Raw genomic sequence first — 21874 nt, forward strand, 5'->3', positions numbered from 1 at the left:
GGGGAAATACACCAGACAGATGCCCTGTTCAAGGTTGTCTACACTGTGCTTTGTTGTTGCCTGGCAAAGGCTTGAATTGTACTTTTTCGATTCATTAAAATGACATTACAATGTTTGTGGCATTTCCCTCCCTCTTTCTGATTGTGTATTTTCCTGACCTAGACCAGGACGTAACAAATGGGGGGTTCCTGTTCTTCCCCTTCCCACATTTTAAGCTGTCTTGTTTAAAAATATTCAATAAAGTAAAAAAAAAAATAATAATAATAATATAAATCTGTTCTTATCAGTTTAATAGCTGTTACGTCCCCCAGCAGTAGACCACAAATCAAGTGGATTTTTAGAACAGGGAGTCGGCAAACGTGCTTGCACCTTCTGCTCCACTGTTACGTCCCTGGTCTAGGTTCAGGGACATAGCAAATGGTACAAATGGAACAGAAACTCCAAAACAATACAATTGCACTTATGGCTAACCGTTTATTACAAAGACATATAAACAAAACACACACAAAGCAGTTCAAGTTAGTTGAGTTATGATTCATGATTCTGGTCACAATCCTTCACTTCACACCAACACCCTTTCCTCTTGTCCCAAAGCAGACGCCATTTTGTGCCCTCTGCCCTATTACAGCCCACCAATCATGACAGGAAGGGGGAGGAGTCCAATCATGGCCCAGCATCAGTATTTTGAACCTGATGCGTGCAGCTACTGGGAGCCAGTGGAGGGAACGTAGCAGAGGGGCGGTGTGGGAGAACTTGGGAAGGTTGAAGATCAGGAGACATCACACCATGCATTGACCCAGTATTGCATGCCTCTGGGAGGGGTGTTCTTTCTCTGTTGTGTTGCAAATAAAAACTCAGCACCCGCTATTGTCACACGCTCACATGACGTGCCAGCTTTTTGCCTTTTTGCCAGTAACAGTCTTTACAGAATGACAGACACTTGCACTGTTTGTGTGCACATTCTCTCAATTGCATGTTTTGACAGTCATGAGGGTATTTTTACTGTTTGATACGTTTTCCCGCCTTTTTTCTCTGCTTCCCAACTGATCCCTGTCCTCCAGATGGAAGTGAATAACAGTCCCGTTTGGCAGCTAATTTACAACAGCAAACAAAGAACAAATCCTGATGAACCAAAACCTTAATAGGTCCTTACAGTGGATGAGAGCAGCTGCCCAATACAACACTCCCTTTGCTCAGGGATATGATTACAGCAACTCTCAAATTGAGTTATAGGCCCTTGCCTAAAACAATTGAATTAATGCAGGGCCAAGCGCATGGCAGCACACAGACATACAATCTACAAGAATTTGTTGATCGCATGAGGTCATGAGTCTTCAAAAAATGCATTCAATCCGATGCACACACGTTCATTGGGAACGTATTTGGGTTCACTGCCCAGAAGGTCAGTCAGACACAGTGTAACACACTGGTTTTAAAATGCCCACTCATCTACTCAAGTCAGTGTTTTGTTGTATATCAATACCAGTATAAATCATACCAAATTGTGCAAATGTAATGAATTACAGAATATGATCGTAGCAACCATGCCCTCAGGTTCAACTCTGTAGGCCTATGGTTAACTACAGGTTCATGTTAGCCCAATAACCAGTACACCGTGTTTGGAACAAACAATATCCTTTAATACAGAGTTGGGTTTAATATACAATTTAAAATGTCTAAAACACAGAGTTGACAAAGGAAAGTTGGGTGTACACTTTCGCCGTTAAAATGAATAAACACAAAAGGTATAAAAGGTAAAAGGATCAAAAACACACAAACCACACAATCAAAATAAAATCATTCCATGCAAATATGTTAGAACTAAACTAAAATCCAAAAACATTGGAATAAATACCCAATAAAATTATCTAAAACAAGAGACTTAAAAGGATTAACCGACAAAATCTAGAACATAGTAAAATAAGCTGGTCGTGACTCTGCCTGTTTTAAACACTGCAATTAATTGTTTACAGCTGTGAGTGGCACAGAGACACGCAGCTGTACATAATTACCTATTATGCCGTGGGGTGGATCGCTGGCTACATTCATATCATTAGCGTATGAAAATAATATCAGTATATTTGTGCCATTTTTATTCCAGTATTCATAATAACAACAACAACATTTATTTCTTATATAGCACATCATCACATACAGTAAGTCTCAATGGGCTTTGACAGGCCCTACAGTTGACACCCCCCCACACTTGACCCTTCTGCACACAAGGAAAAACTCCACACAAAAAAAACAACTCTAGGAGAGAGAATAAAAGAAAGGAAGAAACGTTGGGAAGGAGTGATACAGAGAGGGACCCTCTTCCAGGGTAGAGTGAGCCTGCAAATGGTGTCATTTGTGGGGGGGTGGGGGGTGGTCAACTGTAGGGCTTGAGACATACTGTCAGTGGTGTAGTCTACATTTTTGTAGTGGGTATACTGTGCTTAGAAAAAAAGTACCCTGGTTCATGCAATGCAGTCAAGAATTTTTTGTATATTTAACTTTGCAAAAATTCTCAGATGCTTGTATTTAAACTGGATAAATGTACAACAACCATAACAGAGCTGCAGGAATTGTATTGAAAACATGGATACAGCATATATTCAAAACATGTTCAAATACTAAGATGTAAAGAAATATATCAATTGTTCAAATACAGATTGAACCAAATTAATGTGTAGATCTATAAAATGTTCCAAAAGTGTTTGTTCTCAGGCTGCTTAGGTTTCACTTGTCTTGTCTGTGTTGCAGAGTGGTGCTTTTGTAACCACGTTGTTACATCTTCCTAGGCTCAAAAAGATTAACAGGAGGGCCATTTATATTGATCATCATGAGATGACTAACATTTGACAGTAACAGAGAAGCCCTTTAATCAGTGCATACATTGTTCATTAGGCTAAAGCCTCTTTCACATTCAGCTGTGCTACATGGTATGGTTTTCATGCAAATGATCAGAGGTTTAAGGTTTTCAGGCTCCTTGTTTTAGTCATGCCATTGACCGCCTGGTTTTCACAAAGATTAAATCTCTTGCAAAGTCTCTTTATTTCTGTCTCACCATATCTGATACTGGGGTTTGATGGCCAACTGGTTTTATCAAGTATGCTCAGATCACGTAGGATTTCCCCTTGAAAGGAGAGTCGCTACTCCAAATTACTGATCAAGCTTTGCAGGAACTGATTTTTGAACTATTGATTTTAGTTTGGGGTTTGGCTGTAAGGCACCAGACCCAAAGTGTCCTGAAGCCTTTGCTTCACTGGCCTCCACTGACTTTTCCCCTGGAGTCTTTAAAGGACCTGAACACGAATAGTGCGTTTTAGTAGTTCGGCTTTTAAAAGTGTGATACTGTGCTTGGAGCTGCAAACATAACCAAGTATTACACTTTTACGTCTTGTGTAAAAAAATATGTGTAACTGGTAGGGTGAAGGTGTGCAAATGAGTTACAGTTTTTACAATGTTTAAAGAAAGAAGAAAGAGCCATAAAAGAAAGAGCAGTAAGGACCTAAAAAGCGCAGAGTCATTTTGTGCAAAGTGGTTTTGTTTGGTCCACAGAAGCATTTTCAAAGTGTTTGTTGGGCGCACCATAGGACTTTCACAGTGCGGAAGCTGCTTGCTACCCATCATGTGTTCAAAATTCTGCCAATTTGTTGAACGTGAGATCCCACTTCTTGTGCAGCTTCCAGAAGTTCTCTGGCGTTTTTACTGGACTGGCTGTATAGATTGTGAATCTTTGCGCTGTAGTGTAAGCTCATTGGCTCAGTCTTGGCAACAGGAGGAGAGGTGACGCAGGGGAGAGAAGCGAAGGGGAGTTTCGCTTGTCCTAAATTAAATGCAAAAAGGGACCAAAATGGACACCCAAATTTCACAGGAAGTTAAATAAATATATAATACCATGCAAGAAAATTTAAAGGACCGCTCAGTGACAATATTCTCATGTACAGTTTTTCACACAAAATCACTCACGACCACACTGTGTAAAACACTCTCAAATAATAAATTACACACTTTAAACATGGATAAGTGCACACGGTTTCAAATCATCTCATCAGTCCATTTCATTTTAGATATATATTGTGCTGCCCTCGCTCTGGGTTTTCTAGTCTCCACCAGCTAGACAGCGAGATAACGATGCTCCAATAAAAAGACTTGTATTTGCTTTTCTGTGCTGATTTATTGAAGAATGGCCTCTGACCATTGCCTTCTCTATGACCATCGTAAAACTGAAAAAATACAAATGTGACGATCAGCTAAATAACATAGCAAATTAGCTTGTTACATGCGCACAGCAAGCTAGCACAAAACACACGTTTCTAACGCTACTAATATACAAATAATTATACCATTTACACACAAAACAAAAAAGTCCTTATCTCGTCATAACCAATACTTACAGACAAATCTTGTCCAAAGCAACAACATTCTAGGATCCGTATCAGCTCAATACGGGAATGCTTCGGCACTATGTTCAACCATCTTGGATTCTTATTCTATCGTTTTCAGAGTAACCAAAATAATATGACAAGACAGCCACTAGAGGGAGCTATAGGCCAACATGCTGCCTGCACAAGGCAGTGTGTGTGTGTGTGTGTGTGTGTGTGTGTGTGTGTGTGTGTGTGTATATATATATATATATATATATAATGATTCTTTTTTTTTTTTACATGTATTGGGCTCTCTAAGGATTTGAGGTTTTGTTTTGAATTTTAATAGATGGATTACCAAAAGATTTCAATGTATTATGTGTATGAAGCTGCACTTGAAACAAGTGGGAAAGTGTGTCCTCTGCATTGGACCTTATCTATGATTGCTATGCCAACCAGGGGACTGAGGTCCCTTGGTCAGCATCAATGACCGGAGTACATGACGTAACATCCACACCATGCATGTTGTTTTAGGATAGTAGAATACATGAAATGTGTTTTTGCTTAAACAACAATAAAAAGGTACACAGTTGGTCTCCCACCATGTGCTCAGTCATCAGCACAAAATATTACTGATAAATGATAAAAGGGAAGAGCAAGACCCTAGACATGGTCGCTCAAGACAGATATTTTTGGGTATGTAAGATGGGTAATATATGTTCGTAATAAAGTTTGCAAATGACTTTGTAAAAAAACAAAGTTTGCAAATGACTTTGTTTTTAACATTTTTAAAATAACCTTTAAATGCCTTATGCTTCGCTTCAAACCTCATAGACCACATATGTGACAAGGGACCAATCTTCCTTATAGAAGATGGGTAGTGATCATAAACTGATGCTTTGGCAACAGGTTTTTATGTGGATACAAATGTTTAAATAATTTGTGGTGTTCAACAATCAAATGCTTCAAATATATTGTCATACCCAGAGTGAAAAAACTGTAACAATAACAATAGTAACAATAGTAACAAATTCCAAATTCCAGACTAATTTTTTCTTTCTAAAAATCCATAATCAAAACAACATATGCTAGAAAGCAAGTCCTGCACTGAAATGAAATGCTCTGTGAGATACTCAAAAAGCAATTTAATTTCAAACTGGGCCATGCCCTCCAGAAGATCATGCATTATATCAAATGAATAGTTGTTTGAAACATAGAAATATTTCAATGAATTAAATATTGAATTTCTTTACAACCATACAGAGACATAGATTGAGAGTTTTCACACAAAGACTGGCAATGCATTTCAAATATATCTTTTCCACAAAGGATCACCTTTTGGATCATCCTCACTGTATACTGTCTGACAATCATTCTTGTCCATTAAACAAAGGCGACAGAAGTGACGACCACTGAATGACTCATTAAAACCAAGAATTGTGTGCATTCCTAAATTATCTCCAGTTATCTGTGAAATTGTACCATAAATCTGCTAGTCAGAAAAGGGAAGACTTAACCCTTGGTTTTCCAGTATTTTCAAATCATTCATCAATGGTTCTAATATTACATCAAAACAATATTTATGCAAATCTTGTGTGTGAAAAAGTGGTATCAAATGAATGTTCATCAAAATTGAATGAAATTTTGGGGGGCAAGTTTCTGAAAATAAAATAAAGACATCCAATTTTGTGAATGCAATGTTTGGAGCCCAGGGGATTGGCAATCATCATAAAATACCTGAATCTATAAAGCATGTCTTTTAGTGCTAAACAAAGGGTGAGATTTAAAATAACTCCAATCAAAAAAATCACTGAAAGTGTCAGACTCAGAGATTTACACAAAGAACAGATTTCTGGATTTCTGCACATGAACGTCAATGTTTCTAAAATTGGTACATATATAAAAGTATCATTTATTGGTACTTGATCAGTGCCACATTTTGGATTGCGCCTGTTTTCATATCTCATTCCCAATAAAATTTCAATTGGTTCAAAAACTCCCCATTATAAGTTGAAGTGTTTCCATTTGGTATTGAAACTTGTAAAATGGTTTACTAATTTTTCAAAAGATTCATTTATCATAGACATGCTGGGGTCATTCACAGGTAAAGCAGAAATAGCAGTATGCACTCTAAAAAATCATTCATGGTGATAGTAGGTAAAACTTAAAGAAAAGGTTTCTAACATAAAAAAAAACATGTTTGTCAAATGTACATATTTTCGTGAGTTAATAACTCATTTTAGGAAGTCAATGCAAAATAAAAATCACTTCCTTAACTTAATTATTTAAGTCTCTTGAATCAATAATTTCATCACCACTCAACAAGACTTGCCAGCCGCGCCATTTAACACCACACATACAGGAGAAACGAGAGGAGTTTGTGCCTCGTTTAGATTACGTTACCCGGTAAGTTTCTAATTTTACAATGAGTTTATTGGCAATGTATCGTTTTCACAGAGCAGAAAAAACTTATTCCATATAGCTCACACGTTTCTTTTAGCTTGCTAACACGGTACTAAAAATATTAATCTGTATTGGGTTTGTTTCTGAGTGGCAGTCGAATGAGGTTAAATAACGTTTAATTTAAGTTGCACTAATTGTGACACTACAAAAGTAAAAGAGTAATGTGTATTTTTCAATCGTAATTTACAGTTGATATTCTGTCAGTAAAGTTTCGTCAGGAACAACTGCTTGGGTACCTGAGGTATTCAGCCCCTGGAGACACTGGAGGGAAACCCCGTGTAAAAGTTCAGCGCGGCCACATTCAGCGATGTCGTCGCGTGTTCGAGTGGTTCTTTGTTAAGTTACTTCTACACTGAAAACACAGCAGATGAAATTTTCTTTTTCTTTATTTACGTTTTGATGCTCTAAGCCGTTTTGTGGCATGTTAAAGTTGGCCACCCCAGCTAACTAGTATTTGTTCAGCTTTTAAAGGCGGGCTGGGAAGGTAATTATTGTTTGTAATTACATTTAAACCTTATATTGACGCTGTGCAATGATATGTTGTTTTGTTACTTAAGGCTTTTGTTATAGTATTATTAATGTTAAGGATAACTTAACTTTCTTAAGATGGTAAAGTATTGGCTCAGCATTGGTCTGTAGACAGTTCAGTTTGTGTTTTAGAGCTATGGAATGTTTTTGCTTTGACAATTTGGCTGGGATACAGTAATACAATCTTAAATTAGTTTTTTTCAATTTCATTTCACGTGTCAACCTTTTGTGACTATAATGAAATGTAAAATTTTATTTAAGATGGTATGAATTTTACTTTCAGCAGTGTCTCATAACTGGTTTTAATGAATTGGACTTGTAAATTGTGCAAATTTGAAACAGTAGGAAAGACTGTGCTCTTAAAGCATTATAGTGTTTATGCCTTGTCTATACTGGGATTGTTATTGCTCATTTAAAACATGGGGTGGGCTGTGAACCCACCTGTCGAGAAGCCATTTGTCTCATGAAACAGTGGCATATTGAGAAGTGTTATCTTTCAAATGTCCATGTTGCTCTTTAAACACAATCGCCACACAAAGACAGTATTTTGAGCACATTGGCCGCCATTAAAATAAATGGAAACTGTCCCTTGTGTTTTTGAAAATTGCCATTTCAAAACATTCATGGAACATATGCTTCTCATAGGAGCCGAAAACACACTCCTCACTCACTTGATGACTTCAAGCCTGAGCTTTCACAGAGGCATGTCAATCCATTAAATGCAGGAGATGATCCTGTTGATGAACATACTGAGAGTGCACTGAGTGAAGACGAAGAGGTTGGTGAGTTGCCCGATTTAATTGAGAGAAATGTAGCCCACTTATTGCTAAAACTGGAAAGCATATACAATGTACCTCACAGGTGTTGATGAGATAGTGGAACAGATGTCCTGCTGTTTTTGATGCAGCACAGGTAATTTTATGTATTCATTTACAGGATAACCTATGAAGTTATTTAAGATTCTTTGTTTTATATTTACTAATTGTGCTGTTTAACTGTGCATCATTTTATACAGCTAAATGATGAATTTAAAAGGATCACCACTGTTAACCTGGAAAGGACATTCATGGAAAAACTGGACCTTGAATAAATACTTAATGTCATAGCTAGGTTTAGGAGTGTTATTTGAGGGTACTATTGGCTACATTATTGGTATCGGAGGAGTGTAAGTCTGTAAATACTTAGACATCACAGGTAAGATGAGAATATATTAAGGTAGGTATTAAGCACAGTATTGGTAACTGAGGAGTGTAATTCCAATTAAATAAGTAACCATTACAACTAGTTTAAGCAAAGTAAATTAAGGTAAGTATTGAGTGCATTATTGGTAACTTAAATACTTGGCCCATCACGAGTGAGTTGGGGAGAATACATTGAGGTAAGTACTGTGATTATAGATAACTAAGTTAGGTAATACCTTAGGGTGTTCCAGGTATCTTGGATATATTACTTGGGATGTCAGCTTTGCTACAAGGTAACTGAAATTCCACAGTGCAAATAAGGAAGTGACAAACATGAACTACGGACGACAGGAGCTTTTAAGGGTTTATTCATGCACACGGCCAAGAGCTATTACAGTACTTGACCACACACATTGTAAATTCTAGTTCAAAGCTTTGGGCAGAGACAGGATCAAAGATTAAAACAAAGTAAGCTGACAAGTAGAAAAAGTAATTACTAAATGGAATATAATTAAATCTTTTAACCTGGTTCAGTAGTATGTTTACATACTGATGAATTTGTCTTCTCTCTTACAAATGTACTGTAACCCTTTAAAGAGATTTGTTTTCCCTGTTCCATTTTTTAGTAGAAAGGAGGAGAGAGGTTGTTATCCATTCCCTGTTGGTGTATCTGAAAGAAAAAGAAGGATCTCTTCAGAGAATACTTGGTAGGTAAATCTGACATGATTGTGTTACTGTAATTTCTAGATAAAAACATACAGTACTGATATGTTGACTTATTACTCACTTGCCAGGATGATTAAGTGCAGTTTACTGGAGAAATGATGAAGAGCGCAGTCATGACTCACCCAGCCAGTGCAAAGATTGTTATACATTTACATTTACAGCATTTATCATACGCCCTTATCCAGAGCGACTTACAATCAGTAGTTACAAGGACAGTCTCCCTGGAGCAACTTAGGGTTAAGTGTCTTGCTCAGGGACACAATGGTAGTAAGCGGGATTTGAACCCAGGTCTTCTGGTTCATAGGCGAGTGTGTTACCCACTAGGCTACTACCACCCCTTATAGAACAGATGTCTTGAAAGACCTAGATGTACCAAGAGCCTGTGCCTTGCTAATGGGGTTGATATATGCACTCAACCTCAGCTATCCCGAAGAACACTTTAGAGGTATTCCAAAAGATATTTCTGGAATTAGATGGACTGAAAGCCAGCCCAAGGGTAATGTCACTAAAATGTAAACTGCTTTCGTAAAGAAAAAGAAAAAAAGTGGGTTGTGCTAGTGTTTTAGTTCAGGTGGCATGGTAGTGCTGTTCCATTTTATTTTTATTTTTTAACCCCAAAGTGACTGTATAATACACCAGCCATTCTTTCAGTCCTCTAATAACATTGTACAGGTGTGCCTATTAAGGTTGCCAGCTTTTGTATTGTGTTGTAATATGGTATTTGTAATATTTACTCTGTCCTCACCAAAAGGACTAAAAGTGTAGTAGTGAAATTTAAATATTTCTGTTCAGCAATAAATAGACATATACAGACACACACATCTTTGAAATAAACCATAAGACATTGAAATTGAAGACTTATCTAAATTTTTAGCAAAGTTCATAGGATTATAACTTAGCAAAGTTATAAGGATTCATGGTTGGAACAAAACCTTTTTTTGTTTTTTAAGGCTTTCTAATAAAAGTTTTAATCAGTTGGAACAACTGAAATGACTGATTCATTGTGATTATTTAAGTTACTAATACTAAATAAAATTATCGTAACAATTTGCATGCATATTTATAAGTAGGATATAAGTAAAAAAAGAAGTTTGAGTAAGTTAAATGGATCAATTTGACAACTTAATATTGTCAGAACATTTTAATTAATATTGAGTTGGTTCAACTTAATTATGTTTGTAGAGGTCAAATCAAATCATGTTGGTTACACTTAAACTGTTACATTACTCTTATTTAAAATTACATGTTGGATTTACTCAATTATGCTAGAGTTGGCATAACTTAAAAAGATCAATGCAAATTGTTACGATAATTTTTTTAAGTAAACCCAACAAATTATTTTTTAGAGTGTGCTTTGCTTGAGAGCGAATCTCATTTGTTAATTCCTCTAAATCTCCTACAATTGAGGAAACCAAACTGTTTGAAATTCCACTACCTTGTAATTTGGCCACAGTGGATGCACACATCTCTTTAATTAGATCTTTGTCCAGAATCACTGATTTCAGAAGAAACACTGGAAGAGCAACACTGACTTTGGAAACCCAATTGGTCCTCCAATACATTTGACTGAGATGAAGACTCAGTAGGCTCACTGTAGGAACATGCAAATATCAGAAACTGATGCCTTCACCCCTGCTGAGCACAAAACAATTTGAATTTGGGTCCACCATGTGTAGTTGATGCACATGAGTTTGCACTTGAGTCTGACTTCTCAGAACCTGAACACAAGGAAAATGCAGAGAATTTTAAAAGAAAAATGATTCTGTGGCTTCAATATTCCTTAAATACATTAAAACATTAAAATCTTACCATCATCTGTGAAAACGGTCACCACCAAATTGTTCATTGAATATGTCTGCATCAATTTCTGTCCCTGTAGCATCCTTGTGTATAATGCATCCAGTGGTAGGCAGAATTATAATAAATGCACTGATAATTACAACATTTTACTTATTATAATTCATAGTTCCACACTTTTCAAATATAAATTAAAGAAAAAATTATATGTACAAGAATTAAATTTCATTTAACTGATATGGCACTACATGATGCCTGACTGAATGCCAGTTTTCAAGAGTGGCTTCAAAAGGCCTAAAGATTTAACATTCCACTTTTCTGCAAAATATGTTATTGACTACATTAAACCAAATGTGTTCATAGTCATTCTATGCAAAAAGTATACAAATGTACCTTTTCCCTGGAATTGCAGGAAGTCAAACTGCCCTTCAACCTCACTCAGCTTCACAAACCTCTGCTGTTGGTTGTGATAAATAGATAAAGTGAAGTGATTGTCACATGTGATACACAGCAGCACAGCACACGGTGCACACAGTGAATTTTGTCCTCTGCATTTATCCCATCACCCTTAGTGAGCAGTGGGCAGCCATGACGGGCGCCCGGGGAGCAGTGTGTGGGGACAGTGCTTTGCTCAGTGGCACCTCAGTGGTACCTTGGCAGATCGGGATTCGAACCGGCAACCTTCTGATTACCTTCTAGGCCACCACTGCCCCATGGTGTCCATTCAGCATGCTTAGCAACCATGATATGCTTGACCTGAACCAGCATTTTATCTGTGACACAAAAGAAAGACATGTCAAGGAAAGATTATAATATTCATGTGATGGTAAAGGGCACAGAAACTGATAATACATAAGGAAATTATTGTTTTTTTTTTATAAACTGTCGTCTCTTTCTTCAACTGAAAACAAAATTTCTTTTCTGTAAACCCCGCAAAACACATGTATTACCTGCAAAATGACAGGAACACATATATCGATGGTTGCTAAGCATGCTGAATGGACATGTGAATTTCAAATCCACGTGGCTCCTGAGCAGCTAACTTCATTTTAACAAGATATGTTTTACGTTAGAACGCGAAAAATATTAAAATAAATTTTATGCATGCGTGATGGTACGTACAAAAGTGTCTGTGAAACCGGTCCATAGTGCAAAATCTGTTATCATCTAAGGAAACAGCGGCGCCTCAGCTTTTTTTCAGAACTGTGCTTTCCAACAAGGTCCCGCGTCCATGCAAGGACCTGGTCCTGTGGATGAAACCTTAACTGCACTGCACTGTTTGGTGTGTTTGGCGCCAGCTGGTATTACGTCCAAGGTCTCCCTGAATTACCTCAGAACTAATCACGCAAATTCACCAAAAACGTAAGTTATGGCTCCCTCTGTAATTCCATGTGCAGTGTGTGAAATGTACAGCTTGACGAACTCCGTCAGTAGTGAGGATTTCACCTGTGGGAAGTTTAGGAGACTGGTTGAAATGACGGAGAAAATACCCGGCAAGCTGCCCCACCACCTGCTTTTCTGTCATCTTTTAATACAAAACGGCGATTAATTTTATGGCAGGCTGCTGTGCCACAGAATGCCCCCCTGCCTGGGAAACTCTGGCTGGGAATGTCCTACAGACACCAAACTTGCACCACTTACTCATATCTCTTCCTCATCGATGTTACAGAGATTATTTTGAGCTGGGCTGCAAGGAAGAAAATCTAGGTGGGGGGGCATTTCATGGCAGGCTGCTGTGCCACAGAATGCCCTTCCCCTTGCAGTTACAACTGTGATTGGAATTTACTCTAAGATTTATATGAACTAAATAAAAGAAATACACAGAAATAAAAAAATGTTTTTCCAATAACTTTGTTAAGATCAATAAAATTAACAATATCAGCATTGTAAGAATCAAATTTTGTACAGTAATTATTAAATTAACACTTTTTTACAGTTTTTTTTTAAACAGTTAACACAAAATAATTAACATACTCCAAGCAACAAAACAATAAATAACAATAATGTGCAGTTATTATAAATTCAATTTTTTAAAGTGCTCATGCTATTTATAAGTTTCTACAGTCTTGATGGCGGATGCATTGCACACTAATCAGCTGCATGCTGGGCACAGGTACTCCTTGTCCACTGGAGGATGCTGGACACAGCTTACATGAAACCACCATTTACAACTGTCACAGCAAATCTGGAAAATAAATTTGAAAATAAATAAATAAAACAAACATTTTTTTCTGAGATGTATTGAAATCTGTGTCTACTCTTTATACAGCAGAGTTGATGTGTACACTAATAGTATACCATGACTGAGGTTTAAAGAATGTATTGCAGAGAGTACCCTGAATTAGCAAAACAGTTGTTATACATATTTACACACACTCGCAAACATACATATTTATGTGCGTTTTAATAGCATTTTGGTCTGCATTACACATAGGGAAATGGGAGGGAGAGACAGGGTGGGATGACATGCAGGGTGGGATGACATCTATCCTCACTACCACAATAATAGCACATGCTGCTGAGATTGTCTGCAAAAACAAGAAGTATATTGTAAACATTTAATACTAATAAATCTTTATTAATTATTATTTCTACATACTATATTAAAATGCTAGATTGTATTAAGTTGGTTCTTGTTAATTTATGTCTGAGATTTAGACAGAATGGGATAATCTATGACAAAGAAGAATACATACCAGATTCCCGGAGGAGGGTGGTGGCTGTATCCAGCCTCATTTTGTTTACCTCTTCCTCGGTGGTGTCAAAACTTAAAGTTACACCAATCAGAATTTTTTCTGCAAACTGAAGAGACGTTTGATTGGTATATCTTAGAAGCACTGAATAACAAAAAAACTTTAAAAACTTAAATACTGTACTAACCATTAATGCCAGGACACCACAAGATACTGTGTCTTGCTGGAGAGAATGAGGCAGGGTGCTGCATGACCACCTTGAAATGTTGTGGCCCTTCTTCCGCATAAAGGCTCTGACAAATGAATACAAAGTGAAACACTTGTGAAAATGCTGTCATATGATAATTAGCTTTTGGCTTTCATTAAGGCACCAGAGAGAGCCAAATTTACCTTGTTGTCTCCTCGCAGCTTTTCTGATTAGTTGCTGTTTCTCCCAAAAGGATCCAAAAACAGGCATCTCTTCTCATGTGGATACAGAACCTGTGTTTGTAAAGTTTGAATATAAAATTTTCAGGCATTAACAAACATTAAGGTTTTTACAGAAAGACCTACTAAATAATTCCTTTTGACATTTTTAGGAAATATATCTTCCTGCAAGAATGCTGGCATGTAGATATGGTGTTCTTCAAATCTCAAAAATATAGGAAGACCTAGCCAAAATACTGACTCCCTGTGGAGGGTGACAAAGATATTGTAGCTATTGTATTGCAGTACCCACTGCCAAAAAGTCTAAGAAATCATGATAGCTAAATGTCCTGTCCCTTGTAATCTGTTGCATATGTCATAAAGCATTGAAAAGGTGAAAAAAACATTCAAATATTGTCATCAATTCATTTATCTAATAATAAGACATGACTGAAGCAAACTGAATATCTTGTTTCATCTACACTAACTGAGTGATACCATTTGAGACAGTGTAATTCACAAATGGCAATCTTACTGTCAGAATCCAGTGATGGTTCTTGTTGATAACATCATATGACATCATACTTCATTGGATCCATCTAAGATTTGATGAAAAACATAATTATTCTTACCCTCATTGAAAACAAAATTGCTATTGCTCAATCATGTTCCACTACATACTCGCAGTCTGGATAGTTTTCGATCCCAAATTGCTGTCATGGCAAAGGAATCGATGACAGCTGCTTTGCATCCTTGTTTGGTGTTATATCGCCGCACCAGTACTGTCAAGTATGCATTGATGACCTGTGAAACAGTTACATTTGGTCTAATGCATTGTATTTTGGTAAAATTGAAGATGAGTCATTTCATGGTTTTGTTGGACAATGTATTGTGATACTCCTGACTTGTTATTGACAAACTGCAGATAACTGTTTACATGTAAACAGTTCGTACTTGATTACTGAGGTTAGTAATGTATATTATAATAATGACAAAATACCTCACTTTCTAGTTCCATCTTAGGATCAATCTTTGCAATGTCCCAGAAATATAATTTATATGGTCCCACTCTGGAAAGAAGAACATGAATATCCTTTCCTGCCCAAGCATCCTGCAGATCTGTGAACAGTAGTAGACAATGTTGATGGTCTGTGGTGATGGTGAGGATTGAGCTGGTGGTGCCTGGGGTGGTGGTGATGTCTCTGCAGCTAGTTGTGTCTGGTCGGTCTGTGGTGATGGTGAGGCTTGAGCTGGTGGTGCCTGGGGTGGTGGTGATGCCTCTGCAGCTAGTTGTGTCTGGTCGGTCTGTGGTGATGGTGAGACTTGAGCTGGTGGTGCTTCTCTGGCAGGTGGTGCAAAGCGTATTACAGAGGGTTTGGTTGTTGATGCGGGTATAGATATGGATGATGGGACAGCTGGTGTTTGGGCTGAAATGTCCTTCTCCAATTTAGAAGGAATGCGACGATCCCCCTTAATCATTCATTTTAAATGGTCAATGTTCACTTTTTTGTGGACAGTGCCATTTTCTCCAAGTATGTCGGCACTTTTCCCCTCTAGTGCCACATCCGTATAAGGGCCCAGAAAATTTGGCTCCAGTTTGCCCCCTTTCCTTTGCGCACTCCGTTTATTCTGTCTCTACACCTGGTCCCCGACTTTAAAGTATGCTTTGGGAGCACCCAACCTGAGTCTCTGCTGGGTGTACTCCTCCTATTGTTTTTTAACATTCTACTTTATGATATCCCTGATGGAGTCAAGTCTTTTTATGTCCTCAAAGACAGCTTCCTCTGTCACGGTGGCTTCCACACTACTGTTAACCTGTGAACAGAAAAGTGATTGCACTAAACGTGTACAAAATGTACAAGATAAAAAAAAAAAAAACACACACAAACAGATAGATTGCTAGAAAGAAAGAAAGAAAGAAAGAAAGAAAGAAAGAAGGTATGAATGAATGTACTAGCCAAGTAATCCTGTGGCACTTCTGAGGTATACTGAGCTTCTCTCCCAAACATTAAAAAATAAGGAGAGTACTTGGTGGTGACTTGGGTTTTAGTTCGAAGTCCAAACATCACTGCATCCAAGTTCTCATCCCAGATGTCTAGTCTTTCCCCAACAAGTTTTCCAAGTGCTCTGAAAAGCATATAATGGCAATATGAAATATATTTTACATTTATATTAACAATATATTACATATATTAAAAATATATATTTAATGGCATGTGACATGTATATAACTTTTACATCTTATGATATAACATTATATATGTTAATATATAATATGTAAATTCTGCAGACTAAATAAATGTTTATGTACAAAAATATAAATTTGTTGAAACCACTCAAGACAAACTTTCCTTACCTTTGGATAGTCCCATTTAACCTTTCCACTAAGCCATTTGTTTGGGGGTGATAAGGGGAGCAAAGACTTTGTTTAATGCCAAGCTTGGCACACAAACCCTTATTTATCTGTGAATGAAAATGTAAAGAGGCACATTAGTCCTTGGACACACACTGTAGAAAAACTATTTCATAAATAGTCAATAAAATTACAAAACCAGAATGTAAATTTAAATGTCTAATGCAAAATAACTGGTCCCCTATCTGCCAGAATGTTTTTTTTTTAAACTCAACAATTTTTTAAAGGGAATATATATATATATATACACACACATACATATTTATATATTCTATTCAAATATATTAATTGCATTATTAGTGTTATATAATAGTATTATACATAATTATGAATTATAAAAATTTTAAGTACAATAGTACTATGTATAATTATGTAAATGTAAATACTTACCGAATTAACAAATTCTTTGCCCTGATCAGTGAGGATTCTTTTTGGAGCCTCAAACTAATAGAAGAAACGGAGGATGCACTCTGCAACTTCTTCTGCCCGTTTTGAGCTCAAGGGGTAAGGTTGTGGCCATTTGGTCACATAATCCACCATAACACAGATGTACTTATGCCCCCTTTTGGTGACTGTCAATGGCCCAATTAAGTCCATTCCTACCAATTCAAATGGGTGTGTGACCTAAAAAAAACATACACACACAAAAAAAAGTTATTATGAGACATTCATTTGTGGGGAAGTAAACAATAACTTGGCAATAAATGCATAAGATAATGTCATGATTAATACCTTTATAGGAGTGTACTTCGCCTCCTGTTTAATGATTTGCTGTGCAGCTTGGCAGGCTACACAGTCTGAAACCTGCATTAAATATAAATATAAATATAATAAAGTTATTCATTAGCTTTAAAAATTAGGAACAGCTAAAAAAATTAGTTGTACAATATGCAGAAGTATACATGGTCAAAATATGGTAGAGCGCAGACTGTTATTAGGTGAAGTAGCTTTTTTGGCTATGTACCCATTTGTTGATGTCAGCAGTAATACCAGGCCAAAAAAACCTTTTGGCAATCTCGTCCCTGGTTTTTTTTCTGGGCTGTGTGAGCTCCCACGGTGCTTGAGTGGAATTCGGTGAAAACCAAATTTGCCTCTTCAGCTCCACATACCACTTTGATTTTGTTTTCCCCTTTTCTTCCACTGATCTTGTACAACACATCTCCTGTTATCAAATTAATACATGATTCCCTCAACATAAAAATAATGTACAGTACCAACTGATGAAGATTAAATAACATACTTATATGATATTATGGTCCCCTGTTCTATCTGTTTTCAAGTTAAATTAATCTGAAGGAAGAACATGTGCAGCTATTACAGAAAGAGCTCTGCTAGTGTCAATTGTAGCAAAGCTAGCATGATGGAAAAATACACAAAATAGTAATTACACATGAGGGGAAAGTGATATCCAACATTAGTTGGCAAGGAAATGTGTATGCTACATATGCTATTCTGTGTCAGTGTTCGTATGGCTATGCCAATTAATGCACTGCGTGTTTTTTTTATTTGCTAGCACCGTGTTAACGATGCACATGATAATCCGTCAATATTAGTTATACTCACCTTCAAAAATAAAACCTAAAGCTTTATGTCTTAGGTCCCTTTTTTCGGCTTTTGAAAGGCCCTCCGGGTATTTATTGTACCTCTTATAGGCAACAATGTTATTAAAAACCGTGGGATCCATTGTTAAATTTGTGGGGTAACTGCAAAGGTTAACTTCTGCTTACAGAGTAGGTGACGCTCCACGATTTGGTACAATCTCGGTACATCTTGGTAATAATCTCGTAAACGAGTCAGACAAATAGCGAGACAGATAATTTATTTGATGAAATTTCAAATAGTCAAAATCAAAATGTGTTATTGTGCAACGCATCCGCCATAGCGAATCCCCGCCCCATGAAGCGAATCCCCGCCCCATGAAGCGAATCCCCGCCCCATGAAGCGTTAACTGTTTAATGACTGTAAAAAAAATTTGAAGTGTTAATTTAATAATTACTGTACAAAATTTGTTTCTTACAATGCTGATATTGTTAATTTTATTGATCTTAACAACAAATTTATTGGAAAAGCATTTTTTATTTCTGTGTATTTATTTTATTTAGTTCATATGAATCTTAGAGTAAATTCTAATCACAGTTGTAACTGCAGGGGGGGGGGCATTCTGTGGCACAGTTTTAATTGTGGGACACCACTACAAACAAGAAATTTGGGTATTCTTAAAGCAAGAAAAAAGTGACAGTGAGCGGCAGCTTCTGTTGCGCTGGAGAAGAGCGATGACGTCAAGGGAGGCAATCTGTGGCAGGGGGGCAGTTTACAGCAGCGAATAAAAACCCTGTGTTTTCCTGGAGCCAGAGCGCCCGACATCCGTGCAAATTTAAAAGCAACCGCAGGTACTCCAGTATAGCAATTCACGTCGGCGCTAACGACGTCCGACTACGCCAGTCAGAAATAACTAAAGATAATTTTATAGAGATGCTTGAACTGGCTAAAACGAGGTCGGATACAGTAATCTGCTCTGGCCCATTACCGCAGTTTCGGCATAGCGACGAGACCTGTAGCAGGCTCCTCGATATAAATCGCTGGTTGTCGGAGTGGTGTCCAAAAAATAGAGTGGGCTTTATTAATAACTGGCCAATATTTAGGGGGAAGCCTGGTCTTTTTGGGCGAGATGGCATCCACCCCAACTGGGCGGGCGCCACTCAGTTGTCTAAAAACTTAACTCGTAGTCTTAGAACCAAAAAACAAAACTGACTCGCCAGAGCCGAGACCAGGCAGCAGACAGACCGGCTAAACCGAGTGTCTGCCATTCGCGTAGAGCCGCCACCCAGCGTGTACAATATTGACACTGTGTCTTTACATCGCTCTATTAAACAAGAGATTCTACAAGAAACGTTAATAATAAAACTCATAAATATGCTGACACTGTGTCTGTTCCCCGGGCTGGATGGGGTGTCTGTTTCAGGAACTTACTACCCGTTACTATCACTCCTTCTGAATGTACCACCAGCACCCCCGACATAAGAATAGGATTATTAAATGTTAGATCTCTCACACCTAAAACGCTCATTGTCAATGAAATGATTACAGATCAGGGGTTCGATGTACTGTGCCTGACCGAAACTTGGTTAAAACAAAATGAATTTGTAGCATTAAACGAGTCTAGTCCTCCTGGATACAGCTATGTACACCAACCTCGCTTAACTGGAAGAGGAGGTGGCGTCGCAGTAATTTATAAGGATAACCTCGGTATTACTCATAAACCCGGACAAGGATTTAACTCTTTTGAGATTCTAAATACTAATATAACTCATGTAGTCTCACAAAATAAAAGTTAATTCCATTGATTATTATTTATAGACCCCCTGTACCTTATTCTGAGTTTCTTAGTGAATTTACAGATTTTGTCTCCAACTTAGTTGTATCTGTGGATAAAGCCCTAATTGTCGGCGACTTTAACATCCACTGTGATAAATTAGAAGACTCACTAAGAACCGCATTCCTGTCTTTATTAGACTCAGTTGGAGTTAACCAACATGTAATAGGACCTACTCACGAAGGTGGTCACACGCTCGGTTTAAATATGGAAGATATAGTTACTCTTCCGCAATCTCCTCATCGCTTTTAAAATATGTCTCAGACACAATAAACTCAACCTCCCTCGTTATAGAGACAAACGGACAATTACATCAAGTACGGCACAGAGGTTTATTAATACCTTACCAGATTTATCAACGCTGATAAACTCACCGTCAGACCCCGCTGAACTTGACCAAGCGACCAAATGTCTAGAATTAACACTGCGTAGTACGTTAGATAATGTGCTCCCCTCAAAAGGAATATAGTAAGAGATAAAAACTTAATTCCTTGGTATAATGATCACACGCGCTCACTTAAGAAGACTGCCCGGAAATTAGAACGCAAATGGCGTTGAAGTAAATTGAATGTATTCCGAATAGCGTGGAAGGAGAGCCTACTTAACTATAGGAAGGCTCTCAATGCGGCTCGATCGACGTATCTCCTCGTTAATAGACAAGAACAAAAATAAATCCCGGATTCCAGTTTAACACAATAGCCAAACTAACCAGGAATAAGACAGAAACGGATACTACCACTCAATATCATCATAGTAGTGACAATTCTATGAATTTCTTTAATACTAAAATAGTTGCGAATAGAGATAAGATTAAAAGCACAACAAATAGCTCCACCGATATTTCTATGGAAAATAATATTCTAATATCTGACCACCGATTAGAACGATTCAACCTTATTAAAGAGCATGAATTAATTTAATTAAATGTACTTGCACTTTGGATCCGATTCCAACAAGGTTCCTTAAGCAAATACCACCCGATATTATAAATTCTACCCTCAAAATTGTTAACTCGTTGCTTAGCACCGGCCACGTACCAAGTTCGTTCAAGGTAGCAGTCATTAGACCCCTGATTAAAAAGCCTGATCTTGATTGAAGTCAGCTTTCAAATTATAGACCGATATCCAACCTTCCGTTTATATCAAAAATCGTAGAAAAAGTCGTAGCCCATGTAGCGTCTGCGTAGGATCACAGATGGTTGATCTTCAAAGAACCTTTTAACCTGTGACATTTACATACCAATTACAACCCTGGACCCTCACTCTGATCGTCCCGTCTTCCCCCACTGTCACAAATGTAGCGTCTGCGTAGGATCATAGATGGTTGATCTTCAAAGAACCTTTTAACCTTTGACATTTACATACAAATTACAACCTGGACCCTCAGCCTGATTGTCCCGTCTGCCCCCACTGTCACCAAGACGATGCAAAACAGACGGGGTCTGCAAACTGCTCATCGGGGCTCCAAGCTTCAAAGCATTCCAAAGACCTCCTGCCTGGCCCCACCGTCGCAATACACAATCACGCACACACTTAAAACATATTGTCTGTATCTTGTGCTAGGAATATGTGATTATAAGTGGATCCCGTATATGCACGCGTTGTGTGTACGTTCCCTTGTATGAATTATACTAGTTACAACTTTCTATTGTACATTAGGTAAACTTTAATTACCTATAATTAAGTGTATAAGTGTATCTCTACTTTCCTACCTCCTAAAGGTCCCTTTCTTGGTGTCAGAAGGAACTTCTCTTTACTACTGGAACAGTGATGCATACCATGTGATCACAAAATACATCATACAATTTCTATAAGGTAGAAATTGTAACTGCAACAAACTACAGTCTCTCTCTGGACCAGCCATAAACATTCCGGTCAGTCGTAAACCCGGACAAAGGGAACTTCTCCCGCCAAAATGTCACACTTGTGATTGGCTATTCAGGC

At 37.6% G+C, this 21874-nt stretch overlaps 1 long non-coding RNA gene and 1 pseudogene across 1 annotated transcript; both read left to right on the plus strand.

Annotated features, from left to right (window-relative positions):
- Positions 1-215: 215 nt before the first annotated feature.
- LOC114782121 (uncharacterized) lies at positions 216-423 on the plus strand (annotated as a pseudogene).
- Positions 424-7123: 6700 nt separating this feature from the next.
- Positions 7124-10171, plus strand: LOC114782101 (uncharacterized). Its single transcript, XR_003747857.1, has 4 exons — positions 7124-7299; positions 7989-8125; positions 8205-9231; positions 9319-10171. It is a non-coding gene; the product is annotated as an uncharacterized LOC114782101 (long non-coding RNA).
- Positions 10172-21874: the final 11703 nt, after the last annotated feature.

This window comes from Denticeps clupeoides, unplaced genomic scaffold (genome assembly GCF_900700375.1).
Source record: "Denticeps clupeoides unplaced genomic scaffold, fDenClu1.1, whole genome shotgun sequence".
NCBI lineage: Eukaryota > Metazoa > Chordata > Actinopteri > Clupeiformes > Denticipitidae > Denticeps > Denticeps clupeoides.